Below are 7284 nucleotides of genomic sequence, written 5' to 3'. Positions count from 1 at the left end.
TAAGTTCTGAAATCAAAAAGTGTGAGTGCCCTGACTTTGTTGTTTTTTTTCAAGAGTGATTTGGCTATTTTGGGTCCCGTGCATTTCCATGTGCTTTTCAGGATCAGCTTTCCAATTTTTGCAAAGACAGTAGTTGGAATTTTGAGAGGGGATATGTTGAATCTGATGAGTATTGCCATCTTAACAATGTTAAGTCTTCAGTTCCCTGAACATGAAATACCTTTCTATGTATTTAGGTTACTAATTTCTTTCAACAATGTTTTGTAGTTTCCTTAGATATCTTTTTTTTTTTTTGAGACTGAGTCTTATTCTGTCACCCTGGCTAGAGTGCAGCGGCATAATCAACCTCCACCTCCCATATTCAAGCTATTCTCGTGCCTCATCCTCCCAAGTAGCTGGGACTATAAGTGTGCACCGCCACGCCCAGCTTATTTTTGTATTTTTTGTAGAGAGGGGGTTTTGCCATGTTGGCCAGACTGGTCTCGAACTGCTGACCTCAGGTGATCTGCCTGCCTCAGCCTCCCAAAGTGCTAGGATTATAGGCATGAGCCACCACACCTGGCCTTGACTTCTTTTGTTAAATTTATTTCTAAGTATTTTATTTTTTGATGTTATTATAAATGGAATTGTTTCCTTAATTTTATTTTCAATTGCTCATTGCTAGTGTATAGAAATACAATTGATTTGAATGTGTTGATCTTGTACCCTAATAACCTTGCTGAACTTGTTTATTCACCCTAACAGATTTTAGTGGACTCCTCAGGATTTTCTATTTACAAGATCATGTAGTCTACAGAGGTAGTTTTCCTTTTCCTTTCCAATCTAGATGACTTTATTTCTTTTTCTTGCCAAACTGCCCTAGCTAGAACCTCAAGCACATGTTGAAATAGAAGTGAAGAGAGAGGACATTCTTGTCTTATTGCAATCTTAGGGAGTATACCATGACTTTGAATGGGATGACTATGGTTTGTAAAGATGTCAATTTTTTCTCCCAACAATTTGTTTCACAATTCTAAATAGAATTACAGCTCATGTGGATGGATACAAAGTGAGAGTATAAGATCTTTGGGTGGAGCAGAATGATGTAAATCTCAGTGAAAGAGAATATGGAGTTCAGACTGTCTACAAATATATATATATAAACTTATATGATAAACCCAATGGTTAAGGGATAGGGCTTTGCAATAAATATTGGGAAACTTGGATAGCTGTTGGGGGAGAGCAGGTTAGATATTCACCTGAAATCATTCACCAAAATGGTTGCCAGCAGGATTTAAAGAGAATAAAAGAACAAACAAAAATCCAAACAACTTAAAAACTTGAAAAAAAACTAAATGAATATTGTTGGAACTGTAAGTTTGGAAGAACTCAAGCTTAAAACAATGGAAGGAATTCAAGGATTTGATTATCTAATTTTAGTTATTTATTTAGACAGGGTCTGAGCTCTGTCACCCAGGCTGGAGTGCAGTGGTATGATAATGGTTCACTGAAGCCAGGACGTCCCGGGCTCAAGCAATCCTCCTGCCTCAGACCTACTCTAACGCCCTCAGTAGCCAGGACTACAGGCGTGCATTAGCACGCTTAGCTAATTTAAAAAGAATTTTAAAAAAGAGACAGGGTCTTGCTATGTTGTCCAGGCTGGTCTAGAACTCCTGGGCTCAAGTAATCTTCTTGCCTTAGCCTCCCAAAGCGCTAGGGTTACAGGCATGAGCCACTGCACTCAGCCTACCTAATGTCTTACATCAAAAACATATCTAGGCCGGGAGTAGGGGCTAAAACCTGTAATCCCAACACTTTGGTAGTCCGAGGGGGGTGGATCACCTGAGGTCAGTAGGTTGAGACCAGCCTAACCAACATGGCAAAACCCTGTTTCTACTAAAAATACAAAAATCAGCCAGACGTGGTGGCACGCACCTATAGTCTTAGCTACTGGGGGAGGCTGAGGCAGGAGAATCACTTGAACCCTGGAGGTGAAGGTCGCAGTGAGCTGAGATCGTGCCACTGCACTCCAGCCTGGGTGTCAGAGCAAGACTCTGTCTCAAAAAAAAAAAAAAATTAAATTAAAAAAATATCTGCAGTAAATATAAACAACAAAGTGTTACTATTCTTTTTCTTTTTCTTTTCTTTTTTTGAGATGGAGCCTCGCTGTCTCCCAGGCTGGAGTGCAGTGGCGTGATCTCAGCTCACTGCAAGTTCCACCTCCCGGGTTCACACCATTTTCCTGCCTCAGCCTCCCGAGTAGCTGGGACTACAGGCGCCCGCCACCCTACCCGGCTAATTTTTTGTATTTTTAGTAGAGATGGGGTTACACCGTGTTAGCCAAGATGGTCTCAATCTCCTGACCTCATGATCCGCCCGCCTCGGCCTCCCAAAGTGCTGGGATTACAGGCTTGAGCCACCGTGCCCGGCCTTCTTCTTTTTCTTTTGAGACAGGGCCTCATTCCGATGCCCAGGCTGAGGTGCGGTGACGTGATCACAGTTTATTGCAACCTCGACTTCCTAAGCTCAGGTGATCCTCCCACCTCAGGAGGCATGTGCCACCACACCCAGCTAATTTTTATATTTTTTTTAGAGATGGGGTTCACCATGTTGGCCAGGCTGATCTCAAACTCCTGGACTCAAGCAATCCTCCCTCCTCATCCCCTCAAAGTGCTGGGATTACAGGCATGAGTCACTGTGCCTGGCCATGTTACTATTCTTAACATATAAAGTATTTGTATAAATAATTAATAAGAAATTAAGGCTTCAAAGAAAAATGAGCATAGAAAATAGGCAATTCAGGAAATAGACAATTCATTAAAGGAGGAAATACAAATGACTAATAACTGAAAAGAAGTTCAATCTCACTGGCAATCAAATAAATGCAAATGAAACAACAAGGAGGCACAAGCTTTTGCCTTCAGCAAAGATTTCTAAGATAATAATTCATGCTCGTTACTACTTAGGGTGTGTTGAGATAGCTCTCGTGCTAACCCTATGAAGTAATTTCTTATTAGTAGGCCCATTTTACAGAGGCGGAAACAGACTTAGTAGGGTTCAGTAATTTGCCCATGCTTATACAGTTAGTAAGTGGTGGCACCAGGACTTAGACCCGGGCATGTGGTTCTGCTATAAAGAGGGCCTGGAAAATAGCTGCAGGAAGGTGAGGTAAAGAACAGATGGAAATGTAGCTGGAAGAGCAGGACAAATACATGTGAAGTGTCTACATGGAAAAGCAAATGGGCTTAGTGGTACTGAAGAGGGAGCAATGAGTGGAAGTTACACATATGTGGATGCTTTTCAAGCAAGAACTGTCTCCAACGGACTAGAGAGGCCCAGGAAGGCAGTGAGGACACCCAGCCCTGGGGAGGCAGAGGAAACTGATGCTTTTGGGATCTTGTCGTCTAACACTTATGCAGGCTACTGCAGGGAGTAGGGGGGAGGATCTCATCTTCTAGAGGATGAAACACACCTTTAGATGGCCAAGACCTCAGTATCTGGTGTTTCTGCTATTTTCTGAACCACAGACAGCTAGCAGACCCGGCTTTTCCTTCCAGGGCCAGGCAACGTGGGGTAGGAGCCCTGGCTGGTTTTGTTCCCCTTCTATAGCCAGCCACAGTCTAGAGCCAGCAGGAAGCTTGAGCTTGCCAATTTGTGAGGGCCAAGGCAGGAGGAAAGAGAGTCGGAGGGCAGGTGGGGCAGAGGAGCCATCTGAGTTCTCCCCACCCTTTCTCCCTTTCCCGGTGCTTTGCTCCTCCTTGGCAGAGGAGGAGGGAGGGAGGAAGTGGGAGCAGTCACGTTGGAGAACAGGCAAACAGATGAAACAGAACCGCTAAAGGAGTGACCCATTTATGTTAGTTGAAGTTTAGTGATGATATTGTCATGTGCAAAGTCCTTGAAGAATTCACTCTTAAAGTAGGGGGTTCATCCTGATTCTTGTAACCTTGGTTACCTCAAGCTTCATCTGTAAAATGGGTGTGAGAACACTTCCTACTTTATTGACTTTAAATGGATCTAGTGCTTGGAAAACCAACAAGCTGGTGTGAGAGCAGAGTGCCACAGGCAGTAAAGCCACTCAGTCTCTGCAATTTTCCGATTGGAGACTTGGGGAAAATCACCCAAGCTCTTTCTGCTTCTGTTTCCTCATCAGTGAAACCAAGGGTAGCAATAGCACTTGCTTTAAATGGTTATCTTCAGCGTTAAACATGATTATGTATGTGTATGTGTGTGTGTGTGTGTAAGTACTATATGTATATAATTTTTCTTTAGTATACAGACTTATAGCCAAGAGTGTTAATATATATATAAAGTAAATGGTAGAACCAGGACTCCAAAGCCTACAGATTTAATAATTATACTTTAGATGTCTCAAAAACCATAATGTATATAAAACAAACACATATTGTGTAAAGACTAGAAAGAAACACAACTATTTATTAACAGTGTTTATTTATGGATGGTTGGGTTATGATTTATTTTCATTTTTTCTTTCTTTTTTTGAGACAGAGTCTCACTCTGCTGCACAGGCTGGAGTGCAGTGGTGCGATCTTGGCTCACTGCAACCTCTGCCTCCCAGGTTCAAGTGATTCTTGTGTCTCAGCCTCCTGAGTAGCTGGGATTACAGGTGTGCCCCACCATGCCTGGCTAATTTTCCTATTTTCAGAAGAGACGGGGTTTCACTATGTTGGTCAGGCTGGTCTCGAACTCCTGACCTCAAGTGATCCATCCACCTCGGCCTCCCAAAGTGCTGGGATTACAGGCATGAGTCACTGCGCCTGGCCCCATTTTTTATTTTTTTTGAGACAGTCTCATTCTGTAGCCCAGGCTGGAGTATAGCAGCACAATCTTGGCTCACTGCAATCTCTACCTCAGGTTCAAGTGATCCTTGTGCCTCAGCCTCCCGAGTAGCTGGGACTACAGGCACCTGCCACCACACCTGGGTAGTTTGTCTTTTTAGTGGAGGTGGGGCTTCACCATGTTGCCCAGGCTGGTCTTGAACTCCTGGCTTCAAGTGATCCACCAGCCTCGGCTTCCCAAAGTGCAGGGATTACAGGTATAAGCCATCCCGCCTGGCTTGAGGTAAGAATCATTATCCCCATTATCCAGATGAAGAAATAAGGCCAAGAAAGGTTAGAGAGTTGGCTTAAACTTTGGGTTTCATAGCTACCAAGAGGCAGACAGCCAAGATCTGTAGGCAGATCTGGCTGTCTCTAAAGCTAGGTGCTACCGTCAGGGATGCTGAACCATGGGGCTGGTGCCTAGGACTTCCCCACCCCAGTCTTCTCATGGAAGAGTTAAGGTGGGAGGCTGTGAGGACTGGGCCTGTGCTGGGTGTGCTCTCATGGGTCTCCTCTGCCTACTCTACTGGTTTCTTAGGTTCATATTTCCAGTAGAGGACATAGCCTGGAAGGTGGACAGTCGAGGGGTACTGTGGAGTCTCCCTAAGAAGAAATACATGTTTCTCCTGTTAGGTATCCTATAGAGCAGTGGTTCCCAATCTTTTTGGCACCAGGGACCAAAATGTAAGTTTTCCCAGACTGAGGGTGGCAGGGATGGTTTCAGGATGATTCAAGTGCATTGCATTTACTGTGCACTTTATTTCTCTTATCATTACATTGCAATATATAATGAAGTAATTATACAACTCACCATAATGTAGAATCAGTAGGAGCCCTGAGCTTGTTTTCCTGCAACCAGATGGTCCCATCTGGGGATGGGAGACAGTGACAGATCATCAGGCATTAGATTCTCATAAGAAGTATGCAACCTAGATCCCTGGCATGCACAGTTCACAGTAGGGTTTGTGCTCCTAGGACAATCTAATGCCACGGCTGATCTGACAGGAGGTGGAGCTCAGGCGGTAATGCGATAGGAAGCGGCTGTAAATACAGATGAAATTTCACCAGCTAGCCCCCACCACCGCTCACCTCCTACCATGCAGCCCAGTTCCTAACAGGACATGGAGGGTTACCAGTCTGTGGCCCAAGGGTTGGGGACCCCTGCTATAGATGAACTAAAAATAATAGCATAACTACACAAGATTGAGGGATGAAAGTGGGTATGAGCCAGCTAAATCATTATCTATCATAGGAGGAAGGCCACAGACAGTGGCCAGTCCTGATAAATCCAGATGTAGCTATGTGAGCATCTTAATGTAATGATGTGGAGGTAACCATCAGACCTGAAAACACCAGTGGCTTTAAGTGGTATCCCTGGATTGAAGGGTGGAGAGGGAGTTCTTGCTTTTCATTGCAAGCCCTTCTGTCCTATTTGATTTTTTTAAAAAAGCTGTGTGTATTATTTTAAAATTATTATTTTAAAAGTACAGGCTCTGAAAGTTAAAAACAAAACAAAACAAAACAAAACAGGCTCTGGGGGCATCTAGTGGATTCACAACCCTCCTCCATCTAGGCTGACATTTCATCTTCTGGAAAATAGGGATAAAAGCCATACCCCACAGAGTTGCTCTGAGGATAAAATGAGGTAATGCATATAAAAGCACACAGACCACAGTTGGCTGAAATTCAGCATCTATAATTACTAAACATCGTTATTATCAATAATAAACCAAGTGTACGTAATACTCAGGACCTGGCACATAGTAGGCACTTAATAATGGGTGGAAGTAGTTATTTAACCCCCCACCAGGGCCTGTAATTTCCTCCAACCCGTGACACACTGGCCCCAAGGCTCCGAGTGAACACTTAAATATTGATGTGGTTACTCATTTATTCATCACTCAGCTCTCCGCCGCAGAGTCTGAGGAGGGTCAGCCCCGCTCTCCGGCCTCCCGCGCCGCTGCCTGGCCGCATCCCGGCCCCCTGCGCCGGGAAAGGTTGGAGGCGGCGGCAGCTCACTCCTTTCCAGGTCGCCTTTGCGGGACCGTCATGTGGCGGGGCGGCAATCGCTCCGGTTTCACTCCGGCATTTTCCCGGGCAGGGGCGGACTGGAGGAGGGGAGAGCGCGGCTCAGGGTCAGGGGAGCGGCGGGGGTCCCCATCACCCCAAGTCCGCGCCAAGAGGCTGGCCATCCCAGGGGCGGCGGGCCGGGACCCTTTTAGGGTGAGGGCTTTCCAGAGCAGGGACTTTTAGAAGGAAGACGTGGGATTGGCCTGGAGGCGCAGAGCGGATTTTTGTACCTGGCCGCGGGTGTTGGGCTCCCCACAGGCGGGGTCCGGTTGCTTCGGGCGCCCCCAGCCAGGGGCGGGGCCACCGCGGGAACTCCGCCCACCCTCTGCAGAGGGCGCGCGCCGCCCCTTCCCGCTCCGGGCGGGTCTGCGGCTGCCCGGGCGCGAGCGGCGCCCCC

The sequence above is a fragment of the Piliocolobus tephrosceles genome, chromosome 15, assembly GCF_002776525.5.
Source record: "Piliocolobus tephrosceles isolate RC106 chromosome 15, ASM277652v3, whole genome shotgun sequence".
In the NCBI taxonomy this organism is placed as follows: domain Eukaryota; kingdom Metazoa; phylum Chordata; class Mammalia; order Primates; family Cercopithecidae; genus Piliocolobus; species Piliocolobus tephrosceles.
This window is presented reverse-complemented; position numbering follows the sequence as displayed.